Raw genomic sequence first — 25,874 nt, 5'->3', positions numbered from 1 at the left:
TTTCATTCTGTCTTCCCCTGTCCAGCCCTATCAGTCTCGTTCACGTTGTACAAAAGACAAAAAGCCAGTCCTAGATTCAGGCTTCGTATTAGCAGTTTATTGGCTTCTGTGTACCAGTGGGCTTAGCTAATGATGTGACATAGTTGGTTATAATGGGACTGAATGGTCTAATTATAAATAAGTGGTAAATTATTTTTTATTTAATTTAATTTTGTTTTTGGGGGTACTATGCCGGTTTCACTGGACATTTTCAAAAACAATCCAGATGACCACCATAAAAATTTAAAAAAATAGATGCAATGAGAAAGGTAAAACAGTAATATATACATTGTTATGTTATTAGACTTTATACAACAGGAGCCATTTGTAACAAAAAAAAGAGATATGGAGGTAGGGAAACTTCATGGGTGAAGAAGAGTGAGAGAGAAAGTGCTGGAGGGGAAAGAATGCAGAATGGAGGCTGAGGAAAAGGGTGGGAAAACGTAGTTTCTAGTACTGGGTAAAAGGAATTATATTTACTATGGAAGAAGAAGTAGACTGCAGTTGTTCAGGCTTATGTGCTACATCCTGCTGTGGGTATTGATATTTGACTTGTGTGTGCAGAAAATTTATGAGCTGTTGTCTGAAATCAAAAGGTCTTTTAGCAGTACTGGAAGAGATTCCTATAATTTAAGCCCAATAGTAGGGAATGCATGGTTAGAGTAGTGTAGTTTGGTTAATAACATCATTAGATTAGGAGATGTTTTTAAAAGACTTCAGAGATGTTTTGATATTTTTCTCTGCTCGGGGAAAATGCTGTGGGGGTCTATGGTTTTGTGAAGTACTAAGTCAAGCAAAAGGTCTGCTCACTATTTTGTTGGAAGCCATTGAACACTGGATAGTGTGAGCCAGGGATGTTCTTGTGTTGGCAAGTTTGCAATGAAGTAGCATATTATATTGGAGATTTTATATACGTTTTTTTACTGCTTCATCAGTTATGGGTAGACCATATTTTGATTATGCTAGCTGTATTCTTTTGCCATTTGCTTACTTTTCTGAGGCTGAAAGGTAGATGATGATTTGTCTGGCTCAGAGGACTAGAACATTTCTTTTGCTGTGTGTTTTTTGAATGTGATATAAAAGTTCGGAAATTGATCTAACCAGACTTCAAGATATTTAAAATGTGTCATTGTTTTGATTGGAGACTCATTTAGGTCTGTGATGTAAAGTGTCTTCGGAGCCTGAATTCTTGCCACTCGGTTGTATCAGTATAAAATTATTTTCCAAGACACATGTGGGAGTTGACAGGTATAGTTACAGCTACACCCAGATGACTAACTATGAAATGTTCAACCACCAAACTTGCTGTTATGTACGTGAGAATGTATGCCTGGATTAAAGTTAGAGCTGTGCAGTTTGGTAGTAAGCCTATGTCTACAGCCTGTCTCCCATTTGTCTGTACAAGGCATTAGGCAAAAGTTCTCTACAGACAAACATGTACACATATTATATATATATATATATATATATATATATATATATATATATATATATATATATATATATATATATTTATGTATGTATATATTTATTTTATTTTTAACATTTGTTAACTGGGAAAGTCCAACTTGGAACAAAGCCAATTTTCAGCAGAGGCCCAGGGAGAAACACTCCAGACGCATGTCTTTGTAACGTAGGAGGAAACCAGAGCACATGGAGAAAACCCACAAGAATGCAGGGAGGACATGCAGACTCCACACAGAAGGCACCCCAGCTGAGAATCGAACTGGAGAAGCTCTTGCTGTGAGGTGACAACACATGGAAGCATGTTCATGACATTAACAGTCTCACTTTCAGCAGTATAACATATGTTGTATAATCAGTCATGAATGCACTGCATATTTCCAAGGGAGATAGAATGAAATGTTGCATGGCAGTGCTATCTACAGGCACACTGTTTATCTTTAATATGTCAAAACAACATGATAGTGCACATCTAAATGAAGGCTTTTAAATTATATGCACAGCAGATGCAGAGCAGTGTCCCACTTCTCACCTCTGTGTGGACATAGGTAGTAATGTTGTGATCTGTTAAAATGTCCACTCTCTCCATACCATTTAAGATTTCTTTTGTGGATATGGATGATTAGAAAGCCATGCAAAGTCTGCATATGCTTAGGTTAGACCAGTTGAATATGTTATTTGCTGAGGATGATGTTAAATGTCCACAGCAGTTGTACTGGTCAGATAACACAATCATCTGAATACATATGTTCCAGGACTCCATTCCTAGCACAGGCTTCAGCATTAACTTACCATCACTCCTCAATAAAAAGAGTAACACATTCCATTCTGCCTTGCTTATAACTTATCCGAGGACGAATTCTGTTGGCTGCCAAAAAGCAATTACTAGAAGATAAAAATCAAGATCCAAACTAACTCTGAAGTATTGCATATTATAAACCAGATAAAAGAATCAGAAAAGACATCTTTAGAAAAGTGAAGGAGCAAATTACCCAGAAATAAATGGACTTTGTGGGAACAATACATGTAGAATAATGTAGAGGAACAGATATCAGGTTTATGGAAGGCATGAACTGAACAATTTATGTAATGTTTGATTGAAAGACAGTTGTTATAAAAGCTAAAAAATGTATGTAATATGTAATGTGTGTGAATGGAAATAGTGCTACTATGGTTTGCTTTCTTTTCTATTAATGTATGTGTGCCTGTCCCTTTAGTGATAATTTAATAAAGGTGTTTAAACAAAACAAAACAAAAAAGCTGTATAAAATATTCTGTCAAGGTTACCAGTGAAGTAGTTAATTTTCTGTTGTATAACTAGCCAGCTTTATATTTAACCCCTCCCCTGTTTCACATTACAGAAATGTGTGATCTTATCCATATTTCAAGCCTTTGGGTTATATTCAGTTGTCTGTACTTAATTTTTTGTGTTATGATGTATGTTCAAATCACTTTATTGTATAGTTTTATGCTTTCCAACAACTGTATTAAATTCACTTAACTGAAGTAATCTCTTTTTTTACCAGTTTAAACCTGAAATGGACCTTGATAGATTAGTCTTCTACACCACCCAACAAATTTAAACAAATGCATAAATACATTGTGTCCTTTTCAATAGAAAAAATATAAGGCTTTAGTTAGCAGAGGTCTTTTCAGTCTAACCTGATGTTCTGTGCTTGATTCACTACTAGAGTGGAGAGAAAAAAATCCATTGTAATATATCTTGGCATCAGCAGACATGAATGTATGAAGCTGATAGGCAACAGACAAATTACCAGGTGCAAAAAATTGCAGGTGGTGATTTATTCTAAAGGAAAATACCTGCAAACACTTGAATTGCACATTATCCTGATAGGGCTATCCTTGTTTTACATTTTTTCAATTTATATTACTTCCTCATAGATAGATAAAAATGAGAGAACTTTTGTAACAAAGATGAATTAAAATATTTTGAATTAACAATGTGGTTGAAAGGAAGAAGCATTAATAAAAAATAACCCATCTGCCCACCAGTCAATTAATAAGTCTTAGTTTTAAATGAGATAGACTCTGACAAGTTCACCACCAAACTTTTATATGAAAGTCATGGCGCAGCATTCAGTTTCATTAAGATGTGATTATAGTTTTTGATATCATAGTTGCAAGTATAAAAAGTTTGCTTTGTTAATCTTGTTTTAGGTGACCCATGCCTAGTATCAATGAAGGAGTTAAATCTGTAATGATGGGCAAACATTTTTCATAGGTCTTTGAATGAGAGCATATTTCATATTTCTTTAGACTAGTCACTATGATCAAGTCAAAGGGCATAGCCACCATATGTGAGACTAACCACCTATTTGATAATAGCCATTTCAGCACATATTACATTGGTCTGGTTTCCATGTTATAAAAGATGGATACCAACAAGCCCTCTGAAAAAATATTATTTGATAGACAATATAGACTAATTACAAAGTGAACAAATGATGTTCTTGTAAGTGTTCCATAAACAAATCCTGATTTCTAGTGTTGTTTTACTATAAGCATTAAACTGTATGTGTTTCATAAACTAATCTTGATTTCTAGTGCTATTTTGCTATAAATATCAAATGATTATTGTATAATAAGAGTACTAAAAGTGTCTTTAATGTAGTTTGACAGTTACCTGTAAGGGCTAATGCAAACAACTTTGTTTTAGTTAAACTGATAATAGCTGATATTGCTGTGGTACTCCCATGTCCAGATGGGAACAATGAATGTTAGATGCAGGTTAATCTGCACAGGTCAACCATTTTGTAGTATAAGGTAACTGGTATGCCGGAGAAATGCCTGTTTTTATTAGCATAATCTCAACTACTCTATCATAGATTTAGAATTTACATTATGAGTATATGCATACATGAAATATGTGCTAGCATGTTTCTCCTATATACTAGGGTGGTCATTTAGTTATTAATGAATAGTTGACTAAACTTTGTAGTAGAGTGTGAGTTCAATATGCTTAGGTTCTGCAAATATTGCAAGAACATCTATCACTGTGGGTTTTAAGACCTGCAACCTGAGTGAAGAAAAATCTACCATTCAACATGACCAAGAGATTGTAGAAACCTCCTGAACTCTTAATTAGAAGAATTTTTCCTGCTTTATAAATGTATTATGCCAAAAATAATTCTCAAGTTGGTCAGCTGCCCACAGCAAAAAGTTTAGCATGAAAATGATTTCCTATGTCTTTCATTTTAACAGCTTGGGTAATGGAGCTGTGCTGACCACCCTTTAATATAGCTTTGGGGAAAAGGACATTCTGTAAGCTAGCTATTTAACCTAGCTTTCAGAAAAGGGCATTCTGTAACCTGGATCCAGCCCTTGAATTAGCCTTCTCCAATATTTACAAATTGCTTAGGACTATATCATCTGCAGAAGAAAAATATTCCAGCACCTGAAGGAAGTTTATAAGTGTAGAGGTTATCATTGCAATGGATAATCCTGTAAAAGTAAGCCTGCTTAATTCCATTGATTGAACATACGTATTTTAGTTTCCTTCTGCTGATTTAGATGTAGCTATTATCTCTCTTTAGAATGTTTGTTCATTATTATAGCTGACCTTCATTGGTAATTACCCATGCATTACTCTTGATTATTTACTTATCAGACCAGGGGTCTCCTAGAGTTTGTTTAGTTCTAGTATGGTCATAACTTCTTTACAAGTTATTTATAGCAATGTCAGTCTCATACCTGTCAACCTCTTACAGCAGGAAAATCTGGACAGAGCCATAAATAATGGGGGGGGGGGGTCAAAGGCCCAAAATATGGATGGTTTTTAAATATTGCTCTTACAAACTTAGAAAGTTGATAGAATAACAGGTTTTGCATTAGCATGAATTTTCTGAAGGGTATAAAGTCTGAAACTCAAATGTCTGTCATTATTTTTCTGATATCACTCATGTGCCAATGATTTGCCAGAAAACGATGAATTTAAAAGAAACAGACCAAAAATATGAGGCAAAAACCTGGGCATTCTGCAAAAATCTGTACAGTTAAAAGTGACTCAGTCTCTATTTTAAAGTATTTGTGTATCTTAAATAAACTTAAATGACTTTAATGTCAGTGAAGTTTGAAATGTTTGCAGATTCAGTGTAGACAATGTATTATATCACTTTTAGTTATATTGTTAGTATGAATGGTATGTATTTGTGTAATTACATAAAATCCCAGGTGTGATTGAAGAGAGTTTTGTAGCAGCCCACCTAATCAGTGAATAAAGCTAAATACATTTAAGAAAGAAGAAATTAGAATCACTTTAGTTATAAATAACCCACTGAAGAATTTTTATGAACAAAAATGTTATTCTGACTTTAGTAGCATTGAGTTAAGCATATGAGACAACAGGATAAATGCTCATTTATTTATTTATTTATTTTGATATTTGTAAGAGTTTGACTCACAGTGAACAATGTATTCAACATCTAAGAGTCACATTACTACCAGAAATACTCAACCTTTGCTGTAAGGCTGTATCTAAAGGTTATATCAATAAATTGTATAATGTTGGAAATAGTGACATTGTAACTGCACTCCTATTTGCTGTGTGGTAAATATTTTCCTTTATTGTTAACAGAAATGGGGGTTGATGTACAGGAGTTTATAATGTGTAGTCAGATACAATGACAGGTTGAATTGTGAAAAGTTAAAAATTTGATGCAGTTGTAGCAATAATATCTGACTTTTTATTAGCATTAGGATTATGATCTTTAAAGTATGGTATAGTTGCCTACAGTATTATTTTAGCTTAACTAATATGGCATCATAGAATAAAGTGTACAGCTACAATATTACTTGAATAACTTTTATAACACAATTATTAACAATTTTGCAGAAACTTTATAGTCTGTATTTAATGGGGCTATAGGTTGGTAGTTGTGGGTCCTTTGGTAGATTATAATCAGCCTGATCAGATGAAGTTCACTTTCCTGTTGCCTTATTATAGAGTAGTTTTGTATGCCCTGTAAAATTATTGGAGGTAGTAGTTCAAATAATTTGTAAAGCTTGAAAAAAGTGACACTTTCCACAAATGCAAATTATCCCTCTGGTGCCTCTAGGGAAGATAAAAACATAACAGACATAAAACAGTCACCATATAAATAGCATTAGGAAATGGCCTCATTATAAATACAATTAATTAAGAATATAATAATTTTCAATTACAAGTTTGATTTAAGCCAGTAGGTAAGAGTGTATTAAACTTTAATATAAAATAATTACCTTAAACTGAAAATATCACATGCTTTGGCATTCACTTCTTCTATACTATATTCCTGGCATTGCAACTCATTTCTTCCAAAACAGTCATTTTAAATTCATAACATTATACCTATGATATTCATTATGCATTACTGCTAATGGAATTTCTTTTAGTATATCCACATCATTTCTTAACTGTTTATTGATTCTTCTACCATAATCCCTGTTGGTTTCAACTGCATAAGCAATTTACAGGGGCACTGAGCAGAATAAATCAGTGCACAACTCCTACAAATGTGTTTGCCCTGATATCATATTATTAATAGCATATATATATATATTTTTTGGAAATCAAGTAACAAACTGTACATCTACCACAGGGCACAGTGCCCCCATGGTCATTCATAATCATTAGAGAATAATTTGGCATACAAATAACTATCAGAAAGATAAGCAACAATACTCTTACCACTATGCTAAATTATGCAGGAATATTGGATAAATGTAAAATGATACCCTTAATCTCCTTTAATGCCAAATGAAAGGTCTGATTAATGTTACAATATGACACTTATTTTTTTAAATATTACTGATTTTTCTTTTGAGAGGGGTGCTGCCCTAGTTAGAGAAATGTTCAATTAGTATTACAGTGTGACAACTACATTTTAAACAAATGCTTGTTTTTCTTCTAAAGGAGTACTATTGTGCCATAAAAAAGCTGGTGTAGTACTATCATGTTTTAATCTATATTCTGAGAGTCCATCATTGGATTATTGAAAATAGTTTATCCACAGGTTTAATAAATTCTGTGTAAGCATAGTATAGAGCCTACACAGAAGTTGCCATGTCCGTGTATGCGGTTCCCCCTCGGTAGCGTGCCATGCATATTAATGATGTCTCAATGCTGAGGGAGAGCTATGGAAAATGGTTATTGAATCAGTGTAGGGTGACTAACTGTGTATGCAGATGAGTAACAAACCCCCTGCACTGTCCAAATGCAGGATAGCAATGTATTTAATTTTTTTATTTTGTTTTTAACGTTTAGCAATCGACACATACCAGACATCTAAAAATAGAAACTGGATACATCTAATTTGTGATTCAAAGGTCAAGTTTTAGCATTGTTTAGCGGGTTTGCATGGCACTGTGCTTAGCAGTGCTTAAACATGAATCAGAGGTATATGTAAAAGTATATCAGTATTCCACATATCAAACAGTAAATCAAGGCATGAACATCCACACCATAAAGTTTATTGTAAAGCTTTAGAGTCAACGCTCTTTCTCAATACTAGTAAGATCACCATAAAACAATCATTATATATACACACAGTGCCAGCCAATCACATCACACAAACAATAAATTAGTCAATTGGTTCACTTTAAATTAAAACACTTCATTATAAAACTTAAAACCATAAGAATTGTTTTATGAAATATATGACTGTTTAAACATTAAGATAGTTTTAATATTATTAACCTTATTAAGACCAGGGAACATATCTGCTCTAAAATAATTGATTCATTTATACTCAGCCTTTCAGTAACATTAATAATATCACCCCCTCTTTGGTTCTTATATATTCTTTGAAGTACTCTAAACTTAAAAGTGTGGTCAGTCCCATTCTCCATAATGTGTTTAGTTAGGAGATTGGTATCTACCCCTCTATGAATTTCTAACAAATGTGAGGCAATCCTTTCTTTCAATTTACAATTAGTCTTGCCTATGTAAAAACATAAGCATTTCTCACAGTTCGCTAAGTATATCATATTTTCACTTGTACATGTTGCAAATGTTCTAAAAAGTTAACTTTGTCTTAAGAATAGGATGTGTGAACTCTATGTCAGTGTTGATATATTTACAGAACACACAGTTGTAACACAGGACTGTTTTCTTAGTATGCACCTGAGCTATTTGTTGTTTTGAGCTAATATCTTTATAAAATAAAAGCTGATTTAAGTTCTTCTCCTTCTTGAAAACAAAGAAGGGTATGGTTCCTACTATCTTATTAAGCTCAGCATCAGATTGTAAAATGGTCCAATTTCTCTTAATGATATTTTGTATTTCGCCGGAATGTGTATTATATCTCATCACATAACCCAGGTCATGTTTCCTAGTTGTCTTTTCTACATTAATGAAAGCCTGGGTATTAGCTCTACATAAATAAGGTCTAGCTGAATTGCAACATTCAGACATAACATACTCAGCATTATGTCCTAACAATTCTTTATCATAACTCCTGTAAGTAAAATCACTAGTCATGTTCCTAATTTCAGATGTAAAGTCATTCTCTGTTGTATTGAGTCAACTTGCTCATAGAAATTTTCTTTTCACAATACCTCTATAAGCATGTCTAGGGTGCATACTTATATTATGTACATATCTAGTGGTTTGTACATCTTTCCTGTGTATAAAGGTTTGTATCATACCATTGGTCTTAAGTAGTCTCACAGCCAAAAAGTTCATCTCACTGACTGAAAAATGAACATCAAAACAAAGAAAATCTGTAGTTCCATGTAGATATTCAACAAACAAATCAAAGTTACGGCTGGTACTTATTCATAACAATATAATATAATCTACAAAGTGCTTATAAAATATAGGATCACAATGTTTAAAGCCATTTGACCTGGTGTCACAGATATATAACTCTTCCCATCTAGCCAATACAATATTAGTGTAGCTATTAGCTACTGGAGTTCCCAATGCTATTAGATATATATATATATATATATATATATATATATATATATGTATACTCCCATTAAATGTAAAGACATTATTTTTCAAAATGAGCTCTAATAAGGAGCATATATGTGAAATCTTATGAGATGTGTAATTACTATGTTTAACCAAAAACTCCCTTACATACTGTGTCCCTATATTATTAGGGATCATGGTAAATAGGAACTTAATATCCATAGTTACAAAAGAAGTTTCCACTAAGTCCTTATCAACTAGGAATGCACCTAGGGAATCCAAAAATCATCTGCATCTCTTATAAATGCCTTACTATAAGTCAGTAGGAGTTTTAGTTGTTTATCTAGGTATTTAGATATAGTCATGGTAGCCCACTGGTTCCCCGAGACAATAGGTCTCATGGGGAGATCAATTAAGTTTTTATGAAATTTGGGCTGTCCATAAATAAATGGGCAAACAGGATGCTCAATATATAAATAATTGTATTGCTCTGGGGTAATAGCTAATTGCATTAAATGGTCATATAAGTCAGCTTTAATTCTATATATCATATTATTCAAATCAATAGTACTTATGACTTTAAAAGTATGTGTGTCTTCCAAAAAATTAAGCATCAAATCATTATATTTATCACTATTCATAATGACTTTTTTACCTCACTTATCAGCAGGTTTAAGTATTATATCAGTTAGAGCACACAAATCAAACAACGCTTTCCCCTCTTCTTCATTGAGATTAAAGTATTTGTCAGCTTTACCCTTGAAAAATAAATCATACATATCATTCTCACACATTTAAAAAAATACTCAACAGTTGCGGAGCTAACAGGCACAAATGTGCTATTTTTTTTAGTGCACATACATCACTATTATCATTCTTAAACAACAATATTAAATCCATATTTCTAATAAACATTCTTAACTCAGTAAGACAATCACTTAACATACCATTGATGGAAGGTATAAAGAATAAACCTTTATCTAACAACTTCAATTCTGCCACAGTAAAAACACAGTTAGATAGATTAACAACAGTATGCCCAATCAAACTTTCCTGCTCCATGTCACTGAGCTTACCTTCGGTATTGCCCCAAGTTCTTTTTATTGATAGATAGCATTCTTCTGTGAAGTCCATTTCTGTTGGCTTCACTCTCTGCCTCTCAGTTAAACCTGCAAGGGTAGCTGCAGTTGTATTTTATTTGCTCCTAAAAAAGCATTGCTCGAAGTACCAGCTACTTCTAAATCACTCTGTGGCTTTTTATTTACTGATGTTGTAACATTTCCCGATGTAGCAGCAATAATATTCTGTCCCAACTCACTACTAAAGGAATCGAGTGCCACAACAGATTCCCCTATGTGCATAGTTTCATTTCCTTGTGATGATGTCTCTACCACATTCCTTGTAGTATATATACCATTGATGTCAATGGAAGTTTGCACAGCCAAAAAAGGAGATGTGCATTGATTAGTGGGAATACGGGTGGGTTTAGTTGTTTCTTTTGGCCACAAAAAAAATGCGTCCATTTTTGAAATCATTACTGTCCCTTATGAACTTGTGTTTCTTAACAGAATTCAGGTTATTTTCAAAATTCTTTAACCTGTCCAAAATGTTTTGATAATCTTGTGTTGTTATTAAACTCCTCACACATCATAAGTTTGCTTTCCTTAGAGACAATCTCATTTCTAAGGTCATGCTCAATTTCTTGAAAAAAATCATTCATCGTTATCATACACTGCATACTAGTCTGCAAGTTAAGTTTTTGGGTCTATATTAGATCCATGAATGCTTAAATGTTCAAATCTCTAAAGGTCAACCTTTAGAGATCAAACAGTTAAGCATTCGAATTTCTTTAAAAATTAAAAAAAAAAAAAAATCACAAGTGAAAAAAAAACCTAAACGGTTTAAGCAGGGGGGCAAGCCTCCCTGCATCTCCCACACCCCTGCTACTTAAATATACTGACTCCAAGATCGCACTACAGTGTAGGGAATGGGAAATTTCCCATTTCTGCACTGTAGTTCACTGAAGTGTGATCTTGGAGCTGGTATATTTAAGTAGTGAGGGGTGTGGGGGGTGCAGGGGGGCTTACCCCCCTGCTATAACCTTTTCATTGTATTTTTTTTAATTTGTTTTTTTGCAACTTTGAATGTTTAACTGTTCGATCTGTAAAGGTCGACCTTTACAGATTTGAATATTTAAGTGTTCGTCATTGTAATATAGACCCTAAGTTCTTGACATCTTTTCAACAGAACTGGATATTTGTTGCTATAAGTCAGCATCTTTGTGATTCGCAGCTCTTTAGGTGTAATTTCCATATCTTTATAAGATGAGAAAGCCAGTCTCTGCCATTGCAGTCTTTTGTATTTTTGCACTAACACCTCCAGTTCATGCATTTTATGTAAACAGTCTTCTCTTTTAGCAATAGAAGTAGTAGTTACACTTATGGAGAATCTAGAACCAGAGGAAAATGTTGTAAACAGATTTACACCCACCATCATGATGTATTTCATCATTGTTCCACTCATTGTCAATTCAAAAATAGTTGGCTGGCTAGAGGTCAGGACGTGCTACTCCACCCAAGCAATAAGCCAAATCAAAACTACCAAACAAGTAGAGCCAACAGCTGAATGTGCCTTAATAATCCAAATATACCAAATAGAGTAAATCAAGGCATGAACATTCACACCATAAAGTTTATTGTAAAGCTTTCAAGTCAACACTCTTTTACAATACTAATAAAATCACCATAAAACAATCATTATATATACACAGTGCCAGCCAATCACATCACACAAACAATAAATTAGTCAATTGGTTCACTTAAAATTAAAACACTTCATTATAAAACCTAAAAGCATAATTTTTTTTGAAATATATGACTGTTTAAACATTAAGATAGGTTTAATACTGTTAACTTTATTAAAACCAAGGAACATATCTGCTCTAAATAATTGCAATATATAAGTCCACAGTACACCAAGATAGTTATATCGGTCCACCTGATGTACAAGTCTTCTTTGTAGTTATGTACCTGCAGGTGTCACTACTTTGCCCATTGTGTCTCATGCAGATAGCTTGAGATGTATGTACATGCTACAGCAGCTATCAGGCACATTTACACATAAAGAAAGGACAGACCTGTAGAGTAGATAGCATAACTGTTGTCAACATTATAGCCCATGGACTGTATTTCTCTCTCTCCCTCCACCCCTTATCTTCATATATTTATTATTGTTATATATTGGTCATGGTTTACTATTAACCTATGTTGTTCCATAAACTTTATTTTGGGCCATGTGTCTTATTAATGTTATGTATTACTATGGTTGGAAATTAACATATCTTGTTGAATTACCTATTCTGTTTGTTTTATGCCATAACTGTTACTGGCATGCTGTTAATACTGACTGTTCAGTTATTCATTGTTGTGTTTCACATACTATGCATTGAACTGTAATGGGGTTATTTCCAATGTTCTGGCATGCTGTTATTACTAACATTGGTTTTGTTCATAACTCATCTATATGTACTGGTTTACCTTCATAACCACAGCATGTCAGGGTATGTCAATTCCTGCTGATCTGCCTACCCTACCTCAACCAACCATGGCACCAGGTCCCAGCATGTCTGTGAACCAAAACGTAGTGCCTCACCACTGTCCCTGCACCAACTGTGAGTGTAAATGCCTCAGGGGATGGGACCCATCCTTGTGGGAGCAGGGGTAGTGGGAGGTTGTCACCTAGGATAAGCTGCTGGTAATGGTGTGCAGGATTGTTCAAAGGAGCTATGAACATCACCTTTGCCAGATTGAGGGCAGACTGGACAACCTGGTGGGGCCTGCTGGCCCTGGAACACAGCCTCCAGCACCCACCTTTGGGGCAGTGAAGGAGCACTGCTGACTGTCCATGAGTGGGGATTTCAGTCATGCTGCTGCTGTCTGGAGGCACATGCACCTCAGATTCCACAACACCCTCCCCGTCCAAGGTGTTCACCCCCTCATGTATCACACACTGCCCCTGTCAGTTGTCTTGTATGTCTGCAAATGCAACCTCTCCTACCCAACTTACCTCCCCACATGTACCTACATCCCTCCCCCAACATTTCCCTCTCTCCTTAAAAAAAAAAGTGGGCACCTGTTCCACAAAAAATAAATCGCCCCATACATAGCTGTCCATTTTGCAAGTGTCCACTGGACACAACTAATTATGAAATTAATTAATTAATTAATTAATTAATTAACACATTTATGTTGTCCTCACCCCTCTCTCTGGGGTGTGAGGCTGCAAATTCATGTACAAATTCTGGAAAACCTGCACAGCTGTTGCTGTACAAGAAATGTTAAGTTATGGTCCTTTCCTACACCCTTGCTGCACAACCCTACCTGCTTGTCAGTATGTTTTCCCCCTGCTTGCCCCCATTTCACCACTGTCCTATCAGTAATTTTTTTCTTTTCTTTTATAATTTTAGTGTGGATTTATGCAGAGCTAAGTGGAGTGCCACAATGCGGAGTGTCTCGCAAACCCATGCAAACCTGCTTAACAGTGCTTAAAAGTGCCTTAATGGTCTTATGTGTTTCTCATAGTATTAGGCAGATCAGAAAAATAATCATGAGCCCAGGCCCTTGTCAACTACAGCAAAGTGCATTAGCCCAGTAGGCCACTCAACTCTGAATTAAAGCAGATGTTTCCAGCCAAATGTACTGATTTATCCTGATAGATGCAAGTACATATAATGGGAAAAATTGGTGTGTACCTGGGACTGTGATGCAACACTACACCAGTACACAGCCAAATAAATAATAATGGATATATGTGAGGCCTAGGATAGCAGGCATACCTGTCAACTGTACAGATTGTTGCAGAATGTCCAGAGTTTTGCCCCTATTTTTGGCCTGGTTTTCAAAAAATCATATTTTTCTGGCAAAGTACTGGCAAGTCATCAAAGACTGAGGTTAAAACATCAGGAGAGACATTTGGCTTTCACGTTTCATACCCTTCAGAAAACACATGCTAATGCAAAACCTGTTATTCTATCAACATTCTAAGTTTGTAAGAGCAATATGTAAAGATTGTCCCTATTTTTGGGCCTTTGTCCCACTTTTATTTATGGCTTTGTCCAGATAAGAGGTTGAGAGGTCTGATAGCAGGTAATTGTTTCCTTTTATCAGGAACATCTTTAAACTTACCTGATAAGGCAGCAATAGCAAATTACATGTGTACAAATGGGACCGTGCTGCACACAAACTGCCTTTGAAAACCATGCACATAATGATGGATGCAGTCGTGTGTCACAGACTGTATGTATGCACATATATCTTGCAAATACACCTGCTAACAGCACTGACTCAGTAGCTCAGTCTTTTAAATGCCTTGCATGTAGTGTATTTTGCCACCCACAGTCCTGGTTTCGAATCCAGTGTGTTGCACATCAATTACATTCTTGTGAACACAGCAAGTAATGACTGAGTTATGCAATTTTAACCCACACAGGTTGCTGCTACTGCATTAACTGATACCTATGTTTGCAAGTCAAAGGCCTGTAGGTAGGGACACACTGCACATATTTCTATAGCCAAACTATATGCCACCTTCTACTCTGTGATTGGCACTGTTACATAGCAGATGGACCTTCTGCCCATGCCTCAATTGGACTGTAAAGGTACCCCCTTACCCTGACTCTGCTGTGATGACACAGATGACACTGCTGCCTTAGTTAAATGGACAGCTTGCTGTCCTCCAAAGAGTTACACAACCCCCCTGTGTATCCTAGGCTGCAGCAGCAGCTGCAGCCTGGAACATACACAGCTGTATGTTAAGCTAGCTGCTATAGATCTACCATACCTCACAACCCCCTAGAACAAGGGATCCAGACACAGACATACATAAAGGGTGGGGGGCAAAGATCTAGTGACAGGGACATATTTTACAGTTTTCCCCTACAGAGCTAGTGAGCTGATAAAATAGTAGCTACTGCATCAGCATGTATAGTCTGATGGGTATGAAATCTCACATTCACATCTCTTCATCTCCTTACTGACCTCAACCCACAATGTTTACCATTGAACTGCCAGATTATCACAATGTCATGGGACAATGGCCAAACATATCATGCAAAACTGTGGACATACCTCAGAAATCTCAACAGTGGACAGCATTTGTACCTATGCTCTGTGATGCTGTAGTCTCCACACCTCACTAATGTCCATCTCAATGTCTAAGAAAGGGGCCAAGGCCTACATAAGGCCCTTAAATATTGCACTGTGGTGCCATGTCATTGGCTAATGAAAGTGCAACCCAGCTGTTTTGGATGCAATTAGCAAGTCTGAAGCACAGATGTTACACAGGCAATTACCTGTTAATGAGCATTACCTACAAAAGGCAATCAACTGCCTATGGGAAACAGGCCTGCATGTTGTTTTGCTCAAATAGACAATGGTTTTGCAAGCTATTTTCTGAGGAACTCTTCAAAAAAGGAGTACTTCACTCTACCAGGTATATAATAGATGTCCTCATGTAATGAAATGCAAATGGTGGGCTGGAGGTATGGGGCATAGAGATCACGACAGTAAGCCTGTCATACATCTATGGTATTGACATGTTGGTGATACTCTGCTGTCCAACAGCTGCAGGCATGCCTCACTACTGTCTCTGTTTTGAGTCAAATCCCAGCTCAACCCCTGTTACTTTCTCCTACAGTGGTTGGTTGTTGTAGGAAAGCTAGTTGAATCTGTGTTAGACATAGTGACACTAGGTAAGGGTGTACATTCCAGTAACATTAAATGATGTACTGTCTGTCACATCTCAGTCTGTCAATGCCACACATAAATAGTGCTGGCATTCTGCAGGTGTCCCTGACTGTCCCTGATGTACCCTGGCTAAGTCACTGATTTGTTGACATTCATCCCTCTTTGGTTGAGAGCTATGGCTAACATACCCATCAACCCCCATACAGCAGGGATTCGGTCATAGCCATAAGTAATAGGGGACACAGGCCCAACTTCAGTGACAGGGGATACATATTGGCCATGCGACATAAAACTATGAATATACTAACAGATACGACTGTAGCATATGTGTTTTCTGAGGGGTCTGGCATGTGACAGCCAGATTCCTTTGTGTCCGTCAACAATTATCAATGAATGGCCAACCATTTGTCAGACATCAATATGCTTGTGCCAAAAGGAACACATTCATGAGGCACACATTTACACTCTGCAAGCATCTGTGTAGTGGGGAAGTGGGATGCCTAGAATGAATATATACTACAGCAAGTTTGCATTTTTGTCTGTTGTTGTGGCACACTGCTGTTGCTGGACTGTCCCCATATAGTTGTAATATCACACAGCTATTTGTCCAACAGTGGTTGTATGACATATTAGTGGGAGCTTGCCTGTAGGGGACACACCACAGTAGACTGGAGTGATGTGTGTAGAGGTATACAGCAGAATCTGTCACAGCACACATGGACATACCCAGTGTTGCTACTATCTTGATGATATTCACACATGTAGTGTGTTGATAGACTGTGGAGTATGACGTGTGAGGGAGCCATGGATAGTACAGGCCGTATTGGTTGCACAGAGTCTGTACATAGTGGATGCCTATGTATCTGGTCCTGTAATGTGTCCCCCTCGTGTTGTCTTTCAGGAACAATGCATCACAGGAGGCATGCCCTATTTTAAAGCTGCTGAGAATGCTGTTATCCCGGATGACCTCAGACTGCATCATTACATTCTGCTTTGAAGGGGTCAACAACATCCTGACCAGCATGCAGCATTGTGGGATGACTTTGTCAGAGTGATTAACTGAAGTGGACATCAGGACAGGACCTATAAGTAGGTCCAACACATGGCCACAAATATGCTCAATGCTGCACGTCAAAGGGTAGCTGCTATGGCCAGAGATCGTGCTGCCACTGGTGGAGGGCCTGCAACTGAACAATCACTCACAGCCACAGAGGAATTCCTGGCAAGGCTAGAATCAACCACCAGCTTCCAGGCATCCATCACCTCATACATCCTGGAGGTGGGTGCCACAGCATCCACATCATAGGAGCATTTAGGTAAGCTTATTTTGTTACCAGTGTAATACTGTATCAGTCATTGTGGCAGGATCTGCATACCAGTACATGGGTGTCAGGCCTATCTGCACTTGAGTGTGTAGTTTTAATGCACAGTTGTGCACACATACTCAGAATATCAGCAATATAGGCAGTATCACATTAGCTACTGTACATGTGGATATATGCACATATTACCCCATAATAGTGCAACATTTGATATTGCTATCAGTCCCTCTCCTTCACATTTTCATAGGTACATCAGATGTGGCCAGAGTCTGTGGTTCTGTACCTGGTAAGTGTGATACTGTTGTTTTATGGCTTATATATACCATATAAATGTTAAGGACTTCCATTTAGCCCAAGTCACAACTGTTATGCTAAGCCAGAGAGAAATAGTTGTATGTTCCATATCAGAGCAGTTGACTACAGTGCACACAATGGATAATCCCAGCTATGTATTTGTGCAAACACTAACGCATTTGCAGTTATAGTCATAAAGAAGTATACATCCTGATATACAGGAGGCAATGACTCCAGGATGCCTGTTCACTCACTATAGGGAGATGGTATTACCTGCAGCAGTGATGCTACAGCAAGTATATCATTCTCAAGATAGTTGTACTGGGTATTATGTGTAGTTCTATCACATACACTGTCATATTGCATACCCCGCAGGTGTAGTGTACTGGCAACATTCACTGGATGTAGCTGAAGTGCAAGTTAGAAAGGTCTTGCCTTGTCTGTATATGTTGTGTGTTTGTGTGTTGTGCATGAGATCAGTGATGAGATTTATGACTGGTAATGCAGTTGTGGCTCCTCATCTATATGAGTCTGTGTGGATTACCACACATAATAGTGCAGGTAAAAATGTACTGATTTTGTCTTCTTCCTCACAGGTGACCGGGAGGGTTGGAGTCTGTCCCCTTCACAACCTGATGTCAGTGTCCCATTGGACACTGATGATGATGGTTCCCATAGTGAGACACAGGTGGGGTTGTCTGGGGCTGAATCTCTCCCAGTGGTTGATATCCCTCTTCTGCCCCCATTGTCCCCACACACAGTCAGTATGCCACACATATCCAGTCCCCACAGGCTACAGAAATTGGGCAGTCACATAGTGTTGACATTAAACAGGACAGTGTGACAACTATGGCATCAGTGAGTATAGATGTTGTCCATAGCAAGACAGCTGATAAGGTCCCACACAGGCAGATTGACATGGATGCTCAAATGAGGACTGCTGTCTATCCACCTCCTGTCACAGGTGTCATATTATGGGTCACTCGCCACTTTTCAGGCCATCATGGAGGCACAGTTACATACCAGGTGCACCACCAGACAGATGCTCAGGGTCATGGATGCAGCACAGTCTGACATCCGTGACTGCCTCCACTGCATTGGTGATGCCATGGATCATTTCACAGATGTAGTGGACAGATGGTTGTCTGAGACAGTGTCTGTCTTTGCCTGCACATTGTCTATGCTGGAACATCTGGTTGTGGTAGGGCATCAGGCACATGGACGTAGGTCAGCAACACCATCTGGTGGGAGACTACGTGTCCCTACACACTCACACCCCCGTAGTGGCAGTAACTCCAGTACTACAGAGGGAAATGTGTTTTCCACACCATGATGTAGCAGGCCATGGGCACGTGGTCCTAGGTGATCCTGTGGGGGTCATAGGCCCAGCAGACAGCAGTCGCTGTCAGGTACTATCACTGTATCTGACCCTGGGCATGGTGCTGCCAGTGCCACTCATGACAGTGCAAGTTCCCGTGTTCGTGAACTGTTCATTTTGCCATGTATGGTCTTCAGCTGTTCAACATAGACACATATAGGGCTAGCACTGGGCTTGACTGTGCACACGCAGACCCTCAAACATCAATGTCACATGCAGGTCACTCACAGACACACATGGCACCTCCCCACGGCACATATGACTAGCACTCCTTCCTGACTCACTCACATACTACCAATTTTATGGCACAACCTAGGCCTCTGGCAGATCCACACCACACCCTGTGCATGTGATGATACCTGTGACACATCTCTGTCATCCATGCCATCGATGCAGGGACATGCAAATATGTGTCTGATGCACAGGGAGACTATATTACTTTCAATGTCGTTGTGTAGTGCAGTATTGTTATGTCATTGCAGGTGTTGTGGGCCATGACAGGTACTATGTGCTGGCATGTGTCATGACTACACAGCAAACCTTGTGTATCTTAGGTGCTTGATGTTAGACTGGTGGTAGTTCATAGGTTCACAGGTTCATAGGTTTATACTAGGCTATCTGCCCTAGGGCATTTATAAGCCTAGACAGAGTGTGTTTGGCTTTCGCCACCCATTTTAAATTAATTTTGCTATGCCCTTTTTCAATGTTAGTATACTGTGCCTTTGTCTAACAGTGACACAGAAGTGATACCTGGGGTAAACCTACGATCCCCCATCCACTCATCAAGATTCCTCTTGAAGAGAGTCAATAAGGGACTCTGCCTAACCTGGACTGGGATTTTATTCCAGAGTGAAGGGAGCCTCTGGGTTATGAATCTGTCCCTCCAGCATGTCCTATTTATTAAAGTGCTGAGGTTCAAGTCTCTCGAGCGTGTAGCTCGATGGGATTTGGATTTTCTGAGGTGCAGCATGTCCATTAATTCCGGGTTGGACATGGCTTTATACGTCAGGCACAGATCTCCTCTGAGCAGGCGGTATGCCACTGAGTAGAGCTGGAGTTTCTTTAACCGGGCAGCATATGGCATCTGTTTGAGCCCTTTGATCCTCTTGGTGAGGTACTTTTGGGGTCTTTCCAGTTGCTGCAGGTATCTGGTAAGGTACATCCCAAAAGGGGCATTATACTCAATTATGGGACTGATGAGGGATGAGTAAAGAGGCACGATGACCTCCCCTGATCTAGATGTGAATTCCTTCATGATTAGGTGGGCTATATAAAATGTTTTTCTAACCACTTTGGCCACGTGGTTGTCAAATGAGAGATTGCTATCAACTTGGGTCCCTAATTACTTCTTCAGTACTTAATGGATTACCACTTATGTGGTAATTTGTGGGCACTTTGTTTTTGTCAAAGGGGATGACTATACACTTTTTGGCATTTAGCTTGAGGCCATGGCTCTGGCACCAGTTGTCTGTTTCTATGAGGCCCTTTTGGAGGATGCCTGCGTCGGCTGGAGAGTCGATTATGGCTCCCAGTTTGCAGTCATCTGCGAACTTGGTCAGCCACAATCCTTCCGTGTTAGCCTGTACCTCTGAGAAATATATACCGAACAAGAGAGGTCCCAGGACTGAGCATTGTGGGACGCCACTTGTAACTGGTTTGGAGTCTGACATGGCTCCAGCAATTCTAACCATGTGGGTTCTGTCCTTGAGCCAGTTTGCAACCCATCTAGTGACACTGGGGTTTATATTTAAGCTGGTGAGCTTATCTATAATGCCCGAGTGGGATATTGTATTGAAGGCTTTTGCGAGGTCCAGGTAGGCTGTGTGGACCACCTTCCCCTCATCAATGGCCTTGGTGACTGTTTCAAAGAAATCGACTAGGTTTAAGAGGCAGGATCTGCCCTTAACAAAGCCGAACTGGGTAGGATCCAGTGTCTGTAGGTCCCCAATATCTTTATTTATAAGGTCCATGATGATCCTTTCCATAGCTTTGCAGACCAAGCTAGTCAGGCTTATGGGGCGATAGTTTCCAGGATCCGTTGAGGCACCACCTTTGTGGAGAGGGACCACCGTTGCTGTACGCCACTCTTTGGGTACATATCCTGCAGTAAAGCTGAGATTGAACAGTAGTTTTATGTTTGGGTTTAGCTCTTCTTCGAGTTCATGTAGGATGCAGCCCGGGACACCGTCTGGTCCCATTGATGCTGTGTTTTTTGCTTTGGAGAGGGCATCTCTTACCTGAGCATCTGAGATGTCAGGGGGGCTGCACTCTGCTGGGATAGATATTTGCCCTTTTGATGGGAAGGGGGGGAGTTTGCGCTGAACCTGTCAAGCTAGGATGTTGGCAATGTCTGTGGGTTCGGTGTATTTTTTGTCATTTTGGACTAATTCTGAGCATATCTGGGAATTCCCACCCAGGTTCCTAACATAACTAAAGAAAGCCTTGTGATTATCCTTAGTGTCCTGTGCAATTTTTCTCTCAAAGCTGGCCTTAGACGATTTTATGAGTGCCAGTAGTTTTTTGCTAATACTGATCAGAGATGCCTTCCTTTTTTGGGATTTTGCTCTATCATGTAGTAGCTTCCTCCTTCTGTTGTATAGTTTGTTTATGGCTGGGGCCCACCAGACAGGATGTCTGCCTTTGGAGGATTGGGTCTTTGTTTTATTTGGGATTGCATGATCCATGCATTCCTGAAGGTGTTCATAGAATGCGTTTATAAAGTATTCTGCAGTCTGGGCCATATTTTCCACAGGCACAGGGGCTTTGAAGGATTTCAGCTCGGTTTTGAGGAGTGTGAAATTTGCTTTAGAGAAGTTTTTCACTGTGGTTTTCTGGGCAGGGGGTGGGGTCAGGATGTGAATATCCAGTGAGATTAGTTTATGGTCTGATCTTACCAGTGAGGGATACACTTCTGGTCTGGAGCATAGAGTCCCCGTGTTTGTGATTATCACGTCCAGTATGTTTTCCCCTCTTGTGGGAGTGGTAACAAGTTGTTCCATAGCATTTGAGTTTATAAATTCTAGGAACCTTTGGGCTAGGGTGTTGGAGCTAGAGTAATGCTCCCAGTCTATGTTTGGGTAGTTGAAGTCGCCCAGTATAATGGTGTTTGGAGAGACCTTCATATTTTCCCGTGTTCTCAGGAAGGCCGAGTAGAGTTCCTGGGTTTGGGAGGGTGGTCTGTAGCAGGCTATAAACTGGAAGGCAGTTTTACCCACTGTTAGTTGCACATGGATAGTCTCTGATACTTCGTGCTGGGTCACCAACCTGGAGGTGTGGGTATCTTTGACAAATATTGATAGTCCCCCTCCTTTTGTGGTTCAGTCCAAGTTTTGGGGCCGAAAAGCATGGTATGAGGTATAACCTGGTAGTGCTGGGGTGCTCTTGGGAGCCTTGAACCAGGTTTCTGTTACTGCACAGATATCGATGTTCTCCATGCTAAGGAGAGTTTTGAGTGCATGCATCTTGAGGTTTAGACTTCTGGCGTTGAGTAGCACTACTCTTAGTTTCTTATCCCTTATGATACCTATGGAGGTGGGTTTGTCTTTTGAGCCTTGCCTAAAAAAGGCACTATGGGGGTAGCAAGAGCCTTTGCCAATATCCGAAAGCCCAGGAGTGATAGGTGCAAGCCGTCCCTAGTGAAGCATCGTGGCTTGTCGAGCATGTCATCCCAGGCTGACATGCATTGGATCCCCTTTGAATGACACCAATACTTAAGCCAATTGTTGAAATTGATCATCTTGTCTTCATATTGTGGCATCATTCTTGGTGAGGGTAAGATGCTACTCAAGGTCAGGGTCATACCGGTCTGGGCTACATGCTCAAAGAGCTCCTCTATGTCTCTTTTCATTTAGTCCAGGGAGGTATGTCTCAGGTCATTCACACCAGCATGGACAATGACTGAGTCATATTTGTACTTGCCTTGGAGTGACCTTATTGCTTGTGTTATGTGGCGGATCCTAGCGCCCAACAGGCAGCTCACCATGACCTTCTCCTTGTTCAGCCTGGTGAGCGGAACGTCAGTGTGCCTGATGATAGAGTCACCTATTACAAGTGTAAAACAGCAGTCACATGTGTCGAACCCATGACCCTGAAAACTATAGTCAGATGAATGCACCACTACACCATCTAGTGATCTTAGGTGCATGATATTAGACTGGTGGCAATGTGACAGAATGACAGGTGTATCATGGACATGTGTATATTTCTGTTCCAGGCGTTTGTGTGGTTATTCTATGGGCACATGGCAGCAGTACAGTGGCACAGGATGGCATGACAGCACAGCAGAAATGGCAGCACAGTAGAAATATGACATCAACAAGGTATGGCAGCATTTCTGCATGGTTCCCTAGGTGCATATGTGTAGAAGGTCATGTCCAGGGCAATGGGGCCAGCTGGCAAACTATACATACATACTTCACGAGAAGGTCTGCTATCCTTTATACATGTCACCTGGGTGTTCTGACTGTAGAAACCTAGATGGTAGCAAACATCAGTGGTGCCTATGTAGGACCTGGAGCTTGTCACAGGGGTGTAAAATGCATAACCATTGCACAGAAATAGCCTATATGGGACTGTCTATATTGGTACAAGGGGATATATCTGTAACCACACACAGAGTTGGCTGGGGAGACTAGAATCCTTACCTATCTACTATTACACACTATAGCTCACAGTAGTTATTGCATGCACCACATAATTTATCTAAATTTAGATTGTCAGCTAGTACTCTTAAGGTGGATGATATCAGCAGGCCTTGTTGGGGAGGGTGTTTAGAGGCCAGCAGCTTGTCTTTTGCCCATGAAATGCATAACCATTGAAAAGAGATTGTCCATAAGGGCTTGTCCACAGTCCTGCAGATGGATCAACAAATATATGTATATATATATATATATATATATATATATATATATATATATATATATATACATACATATATATATATATATATATATATATATATATATATATATATGTATATATATGCACATACACACACACACAGTTGGCTGATGTGAAATTAGAACCCCTACTTATCTAGTAGTACACACTACAGCTTGCAGTGCTTATCACATATGCCACAGAGATTACTTAAAAGTAGACTGTCAGCCAGTGCTGTTAAGGTGGATGACATCAATAGGCTTTGTAAAGAAGGCCAATGTAGAGGCCATCAGGTAGTCAAAGGGCCTTAAAATGTATAATCACTGATAGGCATGTCTGTACTGCTGCAAGGGGTGATAATTACACACAGCAAGTTGGCTATTGTGAGGTTAGAACCAAAGCTTCTCTAGTAAGACACATTACAGCTTACAGTCCTTATCGCATGTGCCACAGCAATTTCTTGAAAGTAGATTGTCAGCCAGTGCTAAGATGAATGACATAAGCAGGCTTTGTAAAGAAGACCACTGCTGAGGAAAGCAGCTAGACACAGGACTGTAAAGTGATTAACCATTGCACAGATGGGCATGTCTTTAGTGCTGCAGGTGATATATTTATATACACATACAGAGTTACTGCTTGGGAGATTAGAGCCCCATACCTATGGAGTTGTATATACTATAGCTCACAGCAATTATTGCATGCGCCACAGGTTATGTCTGCTTCATTTGTGGATGCAGCCACAGTACATGTAGCCTACACAAAGTGACCTTGTATTACACAGCATGTGTGGCCTGCAGCGTGCTCCAGTGTGCTGCTGTTATTATCTCTAATGTCATAGGAATGGGATACCTGTTAATACCCCTGCTATGTGTGTACAGTTTCCAGTATGGCCATGTCTGGCTGGTTGCAGTTTGGTAGGTAGACAATTGGCCATGGACAATATGGCCTCTCCAAGACCTGTGTTACAACCATTGCACATTACACCACCTGCTCACTGCTGTCTGTTTACAGGGTAACATTCCACAGGCACAGGGTTCTGTGGATGTGTATATTACGTCCTTTTGTGGCACAGACAACTGTTGTGATGTGTAGGTGTGGATAACCCCAGCATTCTGCACGTAAGTTGGAACATTCATACATCCCACACACACACACACACACACACACACACACACACACACACACACACACACACACACACACACACACACACACACACACATGTATCTCTCTCTCTCTCTCTCTCTATATATATATATATATATATATATATATATATATACATATATATAAAAACACACAAACAACCACCAGCACTTAATATTCTAAAATCCAATACAGCAGAATACAATAATCCAAAACAAACTGATGACAAAACCAGTTTCTAAGCTGATTTTTTTGCCATTAAAGTATTTACTGCATGCCACTTCTTGTTTTTGGATTATTGCAGCTGCCAGAGAGAGAGGCTTAATTCCTCATACTATCCACAGCATACAGACATACACTGACCCCTGTGTTTTGTGGGTAAAATATGTGACCAGGTTGTATGTCACAGCCCTGGAAATGTGTGGTCTGCTGATATATCCTTGCAAACATACTCTGTTACTGCAGTTGTATAGGAACACAGAAGTGTTGGGTTTAGGGGACTCATGCATCTGTCCTGTGACCCCACTGTTTGGCATTTCCCTTGCATAGTGCAGTGGGGTTTTGTGCCATGCGGCCTAATGATTATTATGGGGCAGTCAGTATTTGGCAGAGTACCTGTTGTCCCAAGTAGCTGTTAGATCTCTGCAAGTTGCCCAGTAGCCCACTCTATTCTCTTGTATACATGCAGCAGGTCC

This window comes from Protopterus annectens, chromosome 6.part0, assembly GCF_019279795.1.
Source record: "Protopterus annectens isolate FY-2018-M chromosome 6.part0, PAN1.0, whole genome shotgun sequence".
NCBI classification, from domain to species: domain Eukaryota; kingdom Metazoa; phylum Chordata; order Ceratodontiformes; family Protopteridae; genus Protopterus; species Protopterus annectens.
Note: the sequence above shows the minus strand (reverse complement) of the source record.